This window comes from Cervus elaphus, chromosome X (assembly GCF_910594005.1).
Source record: "Cervus elaphus chromosome X, mCerEla1.1, whole genome shotgun sequence".
NCBI classification, from domain to species: Eukaryota; Metazoa; Chordata; class Mammalia; order Artiodactyla; family Cervidae; genus Cervus; species Cervus elaphus.
This window is the reverse complement of record NC_057848.1, coordinates 34130976-34143939: the sequence shown is the minus strand read 5'-3', so window position 1 is coordinate 34143939 and position 12964 is coordinate 34130976. Positions and strand designations below refer to the sequence as shown.

Below are 12964 nucleotides of genomic sequence, written 5' to 3'. Positions count from 1 at the left end.
CGGTGCTCCTAATGCTTCTTGCAAAGAGTGGACTCACTAGAAAAGACCCTGATGCTGGAGGGCAAGAGGAAACAGGGATGCCAGAGGATGAGATGGTTGGATGGCATCACTGACTCAAAGGACATGAGTTTGAGCAAACTCCGGGAAACAGTGAAGCACAGGGAAGCCTGGTGTGCTACAGTTCATGGGGTCACAGAGTCAGACACGACTTAGTGACTGAACAACAATGAACAACAACACTTCTATCATAATGAATGAACAGGTTATTAGATATTTTGAGAAGTATAAAATACCATATAAATACAAGGGGTGGGTCTCTTTACTTAGCACTCCTCACTGTATTGAAGTGAATTCAGGTAGGTGCATTTTTCCCCTCCTAAATTTTAGTCAGTACTGTCAGTTTTATAATTTGCTTTCAGTTAAGTCTCAGCATATTGGCAGAAAAGATCAAATATAAATTTGCTGGGTGATTTCCCTAAAGCTGTCTCCTGGAGGAGGTTGTGGCTAAATCTTAATTAAGTACAAGATTCCCATTAAGGTCTAAAGGCTCAGTTTTCTTCCTCTGCCTTATGCCCAGTGATAAACTGCTTTGTTACACAATTTTCTAGAAAGATGAACAATATTCCCTGTGCTAAGAAAGATGTCTATGAGGCAGTCTGCTTTGGGAAGTGGCTTCCTTAAATCCTGACTGCTGTTTCCAACCACTCATGGGTCTTCAAGGCCTTTGGATGCTGAAAAACCACTGGATGACATGATAAAGATTCCTCTAACCCCAAACTTCAAGACTGCTGCCTTGGACTACAGTTTCATGGTGACTTCATCTTTCCCAATCAAAGGAAATTACATCAAGGGCAGAGTCTGGGGCTTTCACCCTTTGCATTTCCCCCACTATGTAAGGTCCACAGAGGACTCTCAATTTGAGCTGGTAATGCCATTGGAATTCTGGGATGGAGGGACAGAGGCACTGGATCTGTCCTGACAATATGCTGCTGCCCAGCCACCCCTTTTAGTTTCTTAGCTGAGTTTCACAAGTAGCTGCTCTGAGTCTGGCATTATGCCAGGCATTGAGAATCCAAAATAGGTAAGGTGATGTGGTCTCTGCTATTGAAGATGTTCTCAATCTAATGATGGGTGTGCATGGCAGGGTGGAGGGGGAGCTGTTATCCCAGAGTACAGGCTCTTCCCTATGGGGTGCCAGAAAATAAATCATATGGCAGCACGGTTGTACTTTGCACTCTTTTTCCTCCAGGGAGACTCCAGCAGGGGCAGCCACGGACTGGGAGACTCCTACAGGTTGCTGGTGCAGACTAGGCTGGCTCACAGCTCTGGCACCAGGCTCCTGATCTACTGGTTCACTCCTGGGTTTTTTCCTCACCCTCTGCAAGGAAATCTACAGTCTGTCTGGAGTGCAAGGAAGTTTCTTCAACTTGTCTTTACCCCCGCCTACTGAGAAATTTCCTCTGTTGACTTGACTTTTAACAGCTTTTGAAATTCCAGTGGAGTCTATATATGCACGTGCACACTCACAATAGAAATGCATTTTATTATCCAGCTAGCTCATTAACCTTCTCTTTCTCCTCCTTGAATACCATGATCCAGAGTAAACAGGGGAAAAGCAGACCTGGCTGGATGAGAGGTACCTGCTTGAAAGCATGACTGCCCTTTCCACGTGTCTAATCAGCAGGCAATTCCAGATCATAAACATAAAAGCAGACACCTACATTTGCATAGGAAACCACTAACAGTGCTTAAAGAAATGCACGCTTCACCTTCGTCTCCCCTTGGGAGGGAAATGAAGTGGCAAGTTAAGCCATAAACTTGGAAAAGATAAACAAACCATCTAAATTCTAACCTCTCTGGAAAGGACTGGCTAAGGTTCTGCCTATTAGAGATGATTTCTGCAAAAGATATCTATGGCAAAAGGATGTAAAAGATGTAAAACTTGATCTAGGATTTGAGTTGCTTCTTTTTAATCCTAGACATAAATCTCCGTACTTTCTGATAGAAAGATCCAGTCCCATTGGCACCTGCCTAAGAGCAACACTCCTCCTTTTAGCTGATGCTGAGAAGAGAACAATGGAAAATGAGGGAGGGAGTGACAGTTGTGATCATGAACACAATTGAGTGTGTCACAATGTGTATGTATGTGTGCATGTGAAGTAAGAAAGTGTGTGAATGTGGTAAAAATCAGTGTATGTGTATACATAAGAGTTTAGGAAAGTATTATGTGGGTGTGTACATTACAGTGTGGGTCACTATTTAGCACTATTGTGAATCTATGTCAAAATGAGTGTTGCCATGTGTAAGTGTGATTACGTGCAAATGTGACTGAGTTACAGTGATTATGTCAGCACTGAGTACATGAGTAGAAGAGAATGTAATCCAGAGTGTACAAAAACAAGTGTTTAAATAGGTGAGATTGTGTTTATGGTGTCAGCATGTATAAATGTGAACATATGAGCATGTATACACATGTGTGTGTCCTGGTGAGTTATGAGATGTATAAATGTGTAACTGTAAGAAGGAAATAGTGATGACAGTGAAAATGTGTTAGAGTATATGAAATTGAGTGCATGTATGACTGCATGAGAAACAGGCAGAGGAATGTCAACCTGTATCTGTACACAAAGTGTGTGTGACTGTGTAGGAATTTGGGAGTTAAGGGTGACTATATCATCTGTGTGGATGTGAGTATGTAGGTATGACTGGGAGTGTAAGAACATAAAAAGGAACATCAATGGGTGAGTGTATGAGAATGTGAGCATGGGTGTGTGTCAGTATGGAAAAGTGAATATATAAATATGAGCATGGGGACTTCCCTGGCGGTCCAGTGGTTAGGACTCCATGCTTCCACTGCAGGGGGCGCTGGTTTGGTCCCTGATCGGAGAATTGGATGTTCTGAGAGAATAGCACTGAAACAAGTATACTATCAAGGGTGAAACAGATCACCAGCCCAGGTTGGATGCATGAGACAAGTGCTCAGGGCTGGTGCACTGGGAAGACACAGAGGGATGGGATGGAGAGGGAGGCGGGAAGGGGGATTGGGATGGGGAACACATGTAAATCCACGGCTGATTCATGTCAATGTATGACAAAAACCACTACAATATTGTAAAGAAATTAGCCTCCAACTAATAAAAATAAATGGAAAAAAAAAAGATGTCATGTGGTGGGCCAAAAATTAAAAAACAAAGTTAAAACACAGTGCATCAAATATATTAAAATAAAAATTAAATAAATAAATGTATGTATCAGTGTGTGGCAGTAGGAATGTACCAGTACATAGTGTGTCTGGAAATATGACCATGTATGAGGGTGAGGGGTTAAGAGTGATCATTGCTATAAATGTGTCCGATGTGAAAAGTGAGTGTGAGCCAGGGAGGTAAATATGATCACGTCAATGTACAAGACTGTGTGAGTGTGATTGTTTTGTGTGTGCATGCATATGTGTGTATGTGAACAGTGGAGGGCTCCAAAATAATCTAAGATGCTGAGAGACATTTCAGGAAGTGTCTTTCCCCCCCAAATCACAACATGTGTCGAGTTACATGCAAGTGCCTTAGCCGCTCTCAACCTCTATCTTCTCAAGGGTAAGAGAGATGATAAAAATACCTACCTCGTGCTTGCATCACTTTCATAATCAGAAACAAAAACAGCAACTATCAGGGAAAAAAAAAATACCTATCTTGCAGAGTTACTGTAGGATCAAACGGTCTCATGCAAATAAAAACACCTAGCATAGTGCTGGCAACAGTAGGTACTCAATAAATATAAGTTATTATTGTGGCTGTCATTGAATACCCAGGAGAGACCAGGGGCTTGCCTCTTGTTTTAGCCAGTTCTAGTTACCTTCTGTTGCTCCAGCTCTATAGAGGATCCCCTGCCAGGGCATCTCTGGAAAGCTGAATGCATCAGTATCGACAAGGCTGTAATTTCACACCTTCAATTTCACGGCCAAAAGTCTGGAGCTTCTCCCTCCATGAGAAGGCATCACAGAAACACCTGCCACTGAGTTGCAGCTCTCCTTTGTCCTGTAGGCCCAGGACAGGCTCAGTGTGAAAGAGAACTACACTGCGTATTCCTTGTTTCTTATTTGAGTTTGTTTCTTTTTCTCATGGGGTGTGTTTTTCTCTTTTGCTTGTTTGGTTTTGCCTTGGGCAATATGAGAGATATCTCTGCAACTGACAAAGAGACAAGACAGAGGGACAGTAAGATACAAACAGATAGCTAGACTGTAGCACATAGCAACAGAAGGCCAGATGGAGAGAGGACAGAGGAAGATGCTGTCATGGCTGCCTGAGAGGAAAAGACACAGGTAGATGATCAGAGAGGCAGGCCAAGAAATCTGAAAGAAGTGGACAGGAAGAGAGAGAGGCTCAAACGGAAAAGCTGGCAGGAACTGGCAGACACTTGAGCGAGACTAGAGAACTGTGAAATTTGGTCCCTACTCCTGAAGGCTTCAGTCTAGTTTACCTGCCAAGAGGAATACACCAGAAACCATGCAAGGCTTAAAGGCAGTAGAGCAACAATGGCTACACTACATGCTATGGACTCAGGCGTTGTTGGAGAGTTGGGGAAGGACACACCCCCTGGCTGGATGGGAAGACAGAGGGAAGGTTCTGGAAAGTTTAAGTTAAGCCTGCCAGATCCCGAAGCTGGGATGGCCAGGATAGGGGTACACTTTGAATAGGAAGGTAACATGAAGGCTATGGGGCAGTAGAAATGACAGGAAAGAATTGGTGAATTTGTCACACATGGCTGAAATGCCACTTCACTATCAGGAAAGCAAGAGGAAAACAGCTTGATGGGATGCGTGCCTATGTTATACTAAAGCTCCTAGATGGCGCTTGACATTTGCAAAGGACTTGGCAATGACTGTTAGCTTAGTTTTCCTACTCCAGGATGTAGGTCGAAGCTGTCATTTTCATATCAGAGATGGGAAACCAAGGGCAGTGGTATAAGCCCCCAGAAAGTAGGGTCTTTGGTGGCAGGAGCTCTGGTGGAAAGGTGGCATTTACCTGAATTCGGAGATCCCCTAACTTCCTGCCCTGGAATCCATTACTCACCTCACACCGCCACCGCTGCAGGACCTCCGATGGGCTCAGGGCTGGGAACAGCAGCTGTCACAGGGTGCAAGGACTCAGCTGCTCTCTCGGGGGAAACCTGCCAAGAAATGCATTGTGGGGGAGCGGGAATCTCTTTCCCCACCTGCTCCTGCTCCATCCATCTCCCCCAAACATCACACACACACACACACACACACACACACACACACACCAGAAAATCCCTTAAGAAGGCAGAGAGTCAGAGTCAAGAAGTATAAAAAAGTCCAGGTACATCAGAGTCCAGAAAAGGCACTGAACTGGGAGTTTCAAGTTGAGAATGGCTATCACTTCACCACTCTGGACCTGCTTGCTAGTGAGTGGACTACCCTCAGCAGCTTGGGTAAGTGCTGATAAGTGAAGTGAAGTGAAGTGAGGTGAAGTCGCTCAGTCATGTCTGACTCTTTGCGACCCCATGGACTGTAGCCCACTAGGCTCCTCAGTCCGTGGGATTTTCCAGGCATGAATACTAGAGTGGGTTGCCATTTCCTTCTCCAGAGGATCTTCCCAACAAGCACTCAGTCAAATATGACAGATGTGAAATATTTGCATATTGACAGGAGGTGGTGTCATCGAGTGGACAGGAGGAAACCATGAGATAATGGCAAATGGAGGTTTGGCTATGGTGACACCTGAGCTGCCTCAAGACCCAGCTGTTCAGCTTATTTCATCCTTAACCTCCAAGTCTCCACCATCATTTCTGTTTCCCTTCTCAACAATGTCCCTCACTGAGTTGGTGGGCAGAGCACTTTGAGTTTCCCTAACTTGCTATCATCTCACAGCTGCCTGCCGGGGGCCTCAGCCTCTGATCGTATTTGGAACTTTAATCTCTGCCACAGGGATGTCTTCCCTAGTCTTCTCCAGATTTCTTTGGGTGAATACATCCAGGGCTTTTTAGGCGGTTACAATTTATCCTAGTTTCCCCCAAGAGGTTTCCATGCCCAACCACAAAGAAGACAGGGTCCGTCTAACCCCTCCTCTCAAAGAACAGACTGATATTTCCTTGACAGGACCCCAAGCTCTGCAATCCTTCTCCTTCCTTCCCTGCCCCTCTCTTCTCCACAGTCTTTGCCCTCAAAGAAGAGCAGCACCTATGGGCTAACTTCCAACAGAGTCAGATCTAGGCTAGCACACGCAGAGGGTCCTAATCCGAACACATGGATGGATGGGTATTCTAAAGGTAGAGACAGTAAACTTGAAGCCTCAGGGAGCCAGGGAAAGCCCCGTCATTCCCAATTCCCCCCTTCTAGAATAAAAAGACCAAGCCATCCCCCAGGGATGCCAGTTGCTGCTGGCAAGCCTCCCAAGTACGTCTGTCCCCAGGGGGCCCTGGGCGCGTCCCACATGCACACTCCAGGCAGCCTTTCCAAATCCAACCCACTGCGCTGCTGAGCGGTATGCTGCCCCCTCCCCCGCTGCGTGAGACCATCCTACAAGGGCATGGGGTGGGGGCGAAGGAAGGAGGGCTGCCAAAGCTCCCGAGAGAGCTCAAGAAGAATGAGAGGGCTCAAGAAGAATGACCGCAGTAAGTCCCCTGCCCATCCCCTAGTGGGGAGGCACACTAGAGGACCTGGAGGAGCGGAGGGGGCAATTGCACCAGCCAGTACTAACCAAGCAGCTCCAGGTTTGTGTGCTGGATCAAGAGCTTTCCTTAGGCCGACCTCCACTTCCCTTCAGACGCTTGTTAACTCCAGGGCAGCCCGCTTTGAGCTGATTGCACGCTGGAGCCAAAGCAGAAGCAACAGCAACAGTAGGACACAGAGCTCCACCTAGTGGTCACACTCCTCCCACCCGTCTGGAGGTTAGTGTTGGAAGTCGGGGGTGTGTTGGGGGGGTGTCCTGCGTGTGAGCACAAACGGGGTTGGGTATGTCTGAACTGCATCCAGTACCACTTCATATTTGTGTGCCTCTACCATGTCCTCTGTGTGTGTGTATGTGTGTGTGTGTGTGTGTGTGTGTGTAGTTGTGTTTATATCATACTGCATATGTGTATCAGGTCAGTACCGTATTGTGTATGTGCCCTGGGCCTGTACTGTGTTGCATGTGTATTCATTCCATCTATTCTGTGCTGTGAAGTGCCTGGGTCTAATCTATATTGTGTATCATATGTCTGTGCCACATTGTGTGTATCTTCTTGTGTGTTTATACTGCTTGTGTGTGCACCTGTGGCTCAGCCTCCTCCTGGAGGCAGAGGTAGAGATCAGTGGAGTCCTTGTGTGCCTACCAACACCCCAGCCTTGCTGCCATCTTCCTGCCAGCATCTGTCTGGGGATTAGAGTTGACACCTCTTTGGTGGGGGAGGGAATCTGTGAGCAACCACTCTCTCTACTACAGAGCACCCCCTCCCATGGTAGGTGCCCGGTCCAGCACTGAAGATAGCTGGGAATGTTCCAGAACCCTTTTCAGGCCCAAAGAAGGAAATTGGGCACTGGGGGTGGGATGGCATCCTCTCTCAACTCCCAGCCCCAGATGGAGCTGCAGGAAGCTGCAGCCGCCTTTTTCTTTGGGCTGTTGGAAGTACTGGACCCCTTCTCCACAGAGAGTTAACAGTTGCATAGCAGGTTAAATAAACACTGACACCCCAGGTATAAGGGGAGCTCTGTCAAAGGCATTCCCATTGAGGTCACTAGAGGGCGCAATTGAGCTGATTGTTAGGGGCAATGTCTCTTAAAAGTATAGAATTTCAAAAAGTCCACCTGGCTCAGAGAAAGAGAGCAGGGTGAGGAAGACAGAAGGAAAAAGATACAGACCCTAAGCCAGGCCCTTCCTTCACCTTCACCCCAAGCCCTTCTGTTTTCAGACTGACTTGAGTCAGGGCAACTATTGGGTATCTGCCTTCACCCCAGGGTATAAGATCTGGGTGAGATTCCCCATAGCGCTTTTTAGGGTCTTGGTTGAAGTGAAAAGTAAAAAGTGTTAGTCACTCAGTTGTGTCCAGCTCTTTGCAACCCCATGGACTGTAGCCCATCAGGCTCCTCTGTCCATGGAATTCTCCAGGCAAGAATATTGGAGTGGGTAGCCATTTCCTTCTCCAGGGGATCTTACCGACCCAGGATCAGACACGGGTCTTCTGCATTGCAGGCACGTTCTTTACCATCTGAGCCATCAGGGTCTTGGTTACAGCGGGAGATTCTACATGTGGGAATCTCCCCCCATCCCACTCCCTTCCCATTCATTTTAAATAAAAGTAAGGCCACACTGCTGAGATGAAATATGTGTAGTGGTTGTGGGCTTGTTTTGTATTGTCTTCCTCTAAATTAGAGGCATTCCCAAAAGTATGATTTAAAAGGGGTAAATTGAGGGGAAGGGGCTCTCCTTGAGTGAAACTTTTTTCATTACCAAGAACAAATGGACCCACTTCCTAAAATGTTACTACCATCTTAGGAAGCACCTAGTTCACCCTGGTCATTTGAAAGACAAGGAAACTGAGGCCCAGAGAAGGGGAAGAAACACTCAGACCAGAACACTAACTTTTGGACCCCCATGGTTGGCTCCACTCCAGCTGTTTTTCCCTTTAAAACTTCCTTCTTCAGACTTCCCTGGTGATCTAGTGGTTATGACTTCGCCTTCCAGTCCAGGGGCACAAGTTCGATCCCTGGTCAGCAAACTAAGATCCCATGTGCCACATGGCATGGACAGAAATCAAAACCACCACCAAAAAAACCCTTCTCCAAATCCAGGACCCTCCCACCTCAGGGCAAAACCCTGGCCTCCATCTCCAAGTGTGGCCTCCAAGATTGTCCTATTTCACTTCAGTGATCAGGCAACCAGGCCTTATCCTGGTTTCTATTCCCCACCAGGAACCTGCTCCTCTCTTTGCAGCCTTCAAGCTCTACTTCCTTCATTTTGCTTCCCACCAGTACAGCCAGCGGTGGCTCTGCCATCTTGCCCTTCCTCGCATCCCCCTGGGTGCCGTGCAGATTGCCCCAACCTGCAGATAACTGACCAATTGTGCAAACCAAACACGGATCCATTGCATTGATTAACATTTCCAATTAAACTCCGGGTTAGACTATATTAGTGACTCCAGTAATCACCGCGCAAAGTCGCTCAGTCGCGTCTGACTCTGCAATCCCATGGACTATACAGTCCATGGAATTCTCCAGCCCAGGATACAGGGGTGGCTAGCCTTTCCCTTCTTCAGGGGATCTTCCCAACCCAGGGATCAAACCCAAGTCGCCCGCATTGCAGGCGGATTCTTTACCAGCTGAGCCACAAGGGAAGCCCACGGAGGTAAATGCAAATACCTTCCCAAGGAAGCGGGACACGAGAGGAAGCGACACATTCTGACAGGAATTGGAAACAGACTGCTAGACCCGAAGGTTCATCTGGTACCCCTAAAGCAGACTTGAAATGTATGCCAGCCTGTCACATGATCGGAGGCTCAGGCTTCACACCCGAAATGGAGGACTCGAGTCCCAGGCGCCTGAATGCTTGCCCTTGCCCGCCCCCTGCTGGAGAAGCCGAGTAGTGCCTAGTGCCGAGCAGGCAGACGAGTTCCGCCCCCACCCCCAACCCCGGTCCCTGTAGAGGCAACCCCCTGGCCTCCAGCAGGTGGTGAGGTTGGGGGGAACAACAGGGGAGCTTACGCTGCACTCTAGATGCCTCAGCAGCTTCACTTACCTTCTAGGGCAGTGGTTTTTGCCATCGATGGCCTGCAGAGGGTCCCATGGGCCCCTGGGAAGGAGGGCTTTCTATTTGAGCATGGGCAGATACATACCCCCATCCCCCGAGCAGGGGCCCCGGCTCAGCCCTGGCCCACCCCATGTAAAACCAGTCAACCTACCGTCTGGGCCAGGTTAGAAGCTCCCTCAGTCCCTTCTGAGGCCCTGGCCCCCCACTCCCTTCTCCTTACCCAGGAGAAAGAGCTAGTTGTAGAGGGTACCCTGCTCATCATCAAATTTTTTCTTCCCTCCACCAAAGCTACCAGCTCCTGAAGGCAGCTTACCTGGGTAGGAATGCTATTGATTCCCCAGCTATGCAGAAATTGTCCCCCTAAGTCTGGGCTAAGCCACAGGTGCCTCAGCACCAAAATTTCAACTAGTTCACCAGGGAAATCAGGGCCTTTGGGCTCCTAGGAAAATGCTGCCTTTTTCTTCTTCTTTCTATGGTTTTATTCCTACCTACTCCACTGACCTTACCCACCTACTCTATATGATTTCTAGATCTGATTTGTTTTTTTGTGTGTTTTTTTTTGGTCTTGGCTACCCACTTCGACTTCACAGTAGCTCAGCCTCTGACCTCGTAATAACAGTCTCTGATGGGAGTAACACCTCCCAAGCCCTGCAGTTATTCCTCAATTCCCTCTCTCCTCACGTCTGTCTGCTCCCTTCCCCTCAAACACCTCAGCAAGCTGGCTTGCTCTCTATTCCATTTCCACCTCCACCTCTAAAAATCCGCTACCTGTGGGAATGGTCAGCTAGTCAGCTACTTGGAACGTCCTTAGGATGTTGTGGCCCCATGCCTGTACCCCTATCACAGGCGAACCCCTTTTTTCTGTTAGGTCTCTCCTACAAGGCCCACTTGCCTGCCTGGAGGCTTGGAGGGCCTGCTCCTTGACATCCCAAGGTCCTCCTGCCCTCGAGATCTCGCAGCTGTTGGCTTTTACCTGCATATGTCCCAGTCTCCGGCTATTTTGCCTCTTTCATGGGGGAGGAGGGTACGATATCTGTATCTAGAAGCAGAGGCTGACATGACTCTATCCAAGCCCAGGCCTGTTAATCATCTATTACCATATTAAGCCCCTTTGCCCAAAGGTGTCTTGAGAGGCCTCAAGAACCAAATCACAGACCTGCCCAATTATAACTTTGCAGATGGCCCAGTGAAAGCCGCACTGACCTTTATACCTCGGTCATCCCAGAACAGGGCCACAGTGTTGTCACCAACAGGAATGGACCTCCTTCTGTTCCAACACCTCAGACAGCCATACAGTTGGCCTGGATTTGAGTCTGCAAAACCATGGGGGGAGCGAGACTAACATGGCTAAAGGCTTCCCTGCTGAAAACCAGTTTTTAAAAATAGCACTGCAGCCGCCCCCTTCATAACTTCCCAAAGCCAAGCCACTCACCCTTCTCTCCTTGGCTTCTACAGACCACAGCCCAGAACCCTCAAGTCCAGAGTCTGGCACTAGATTCTGGAAGGTGGGACCAAAAAACAAAACAAAACAAGTGGGGCCTCTGGCTCCCTCCCTTCAGGCACCGCCCTCCCTCAGCTCCCCCACCCCACCCCACCCCTCCACCACCACCTGGGGAAGGAGAACCTGCCAGAGCAAGAATCAGAAAGGTCCAAGTTCCCCCCTCCCAAAGTATGGCAGGTATCTTGGCAAAGCCAGTTCACAAACTGAGGGCAAGGGTCCAGCAAGCTGAGGGGGACTGGGAACGGGGGCAGTGGACCTGGTGGCCCTGCTCCCCAGACAAAGACAGAGGCCAACTGAGGGACCCTGGGCTTTCTAGGGACATTATTGCATCATTCTAGTCCCCAGAGGAGAAGAAAGGAGGTCTGCTCTGATTGCCCTCCACCACCCCACCAAAAAAGGGGAGGGGAAATGAAGAAAAATAAAGAAGAGGGGAAAGGCGTCCATTTAAGAAAATCGTCACTTTTTCTCTGTGCTTCTGTCTGGCGGTTCCCCCTCCCCCGGACTTGCCGGGCCGCGGCCACACCCCCTCCCCTTGGATGGGGGGCGCTGCTGTCGCTCTCCAGCGTCTGGGGAGGGAGGCGGGAAGATGGTACAAGACCTACACCCTGACGTAGCTCTGGGGGCGGATTTTGCCTCAAGCGGCCCAGGCCCCAGCAAGCGAGTCTAGGACTCGACCCAGCGAAGGGGCCCTGGTCCTCCGGGAATGGCCCCGACACACCCACTTGTCCGCGATCGCGAGCCGGGATCGTGCACCGAGCGCGCCGGGTGTCAGGGCTCCGGGGGAGGCAACGTAGGGGACTCGAGGCCAGGGCTCCGCGACAGCGGGAGGAGGGTCCGAGCAGGTAGAAAATCGGCCCGGCCGCCGAAAAGCAGAGCCCGGCCGCCACCCCCTTCCCCAGAGCAAGCCGGGTGCCATCCATCGCGGGATTTACCTGCCACTGGTCCAGCCACCCCGTCCAGACCTTGCCTCTCCCTCCGAGCGCTCGGGCGGGCTGGCGGGGCTGGGGCGCCGCAGCCCCGCGGCCGCAGCCGCACGGCCCGCTCCCCACCCCCGTCCCCCGGCTCTCCTCCCGCCCCTGCACACTCGTTCCGGGCAGGGGAAAGCTGGAGCCCCCCGCGCGAGACCCCAGGCTGTCCGCTGCCACAGCTGCCCGTCCGCGGTCGAGCCCTGCTCGGCAACCGCTCCCTCGCCCTGCTCCGCTATGACGTCACCCGGGCTCTGCACCGCGCGGAGGCCAATCAGAGAGGGAGCAGAAAACTAAAATCACCCTGAGTGGGCTACTGGGGACCAATCTTTTGTTTCCAGGCAGGAAGCGCCTGGGAGGAAAAAAAAATGAAGGGGAGGGAACAGGGAGAGGGAAAGGAAAAGGAGATGGAAACTTCTACACTGTCAGGGTTGTCTAGACAGAGGTGGGGCCGTAGAGAAAGAGATGCGTCTGACAGTGGGTGAGGAGGGGGTGATTGAGTACAGCTTCTTCAACTGCCCACTGCAGGAAGACTGGGATTTCAGGTACATTTTCAGGGAGGAAGTCTGTGCAGCTACACAATCACTCTTTACTGGGGGGGAATGCTATGGATTTGGGACACCACCTGTCAGGCAAGCAGGTTACACTAATGGGAGTCTCCTGAATCCACAGTAAACTGAGAGGCAGATATGGCAAAGTGGGTGCAAAGAGATGACAATCTAGATAGGAAAAACACCCTTCTACACATGAAACACACATTT

At 49.7% G+C, this 12964-nt stretch overlaps 1 protein-coding gene across 10 annotated transcripts in view; it reads right to left on the bottom strand.

The window, feature by feature from the left end:
• PAK3 (p21 (RAC1) activated kinase 3) overlaps nt 1-12435 on the bottom strand; it is a 127969-nt gene extending 115534 nt beyond the window's left edge. For 5 of the 10 annotated variants that reach the window (XM_043895310.1, XM_043895301.1, XM_043895307.1 and 2 more), the window contains exons 1-4: nt 12171-12435; nt 11170-11235; nt 10941-11050; nt 5067-5163 (exon numbers count right to left, since the gene is read on the bottom strand). The gene's annotated coding sequence lies outside the window, so the exon portion shown is untranslated. The remainder of the gene's footprint in view (nt 1-5066; nt 5164-10940; nt 11051-11169; nt 11236-12170) is intronic. The other 5 variants (XM_043895303.1, XM_043895302.1, XM_043895305.1 and 2 more) reach the window with 5 other exon arrangements.
• Between the last annotated feature and the right edge of the window lie 529 nt (nt 12436-12964).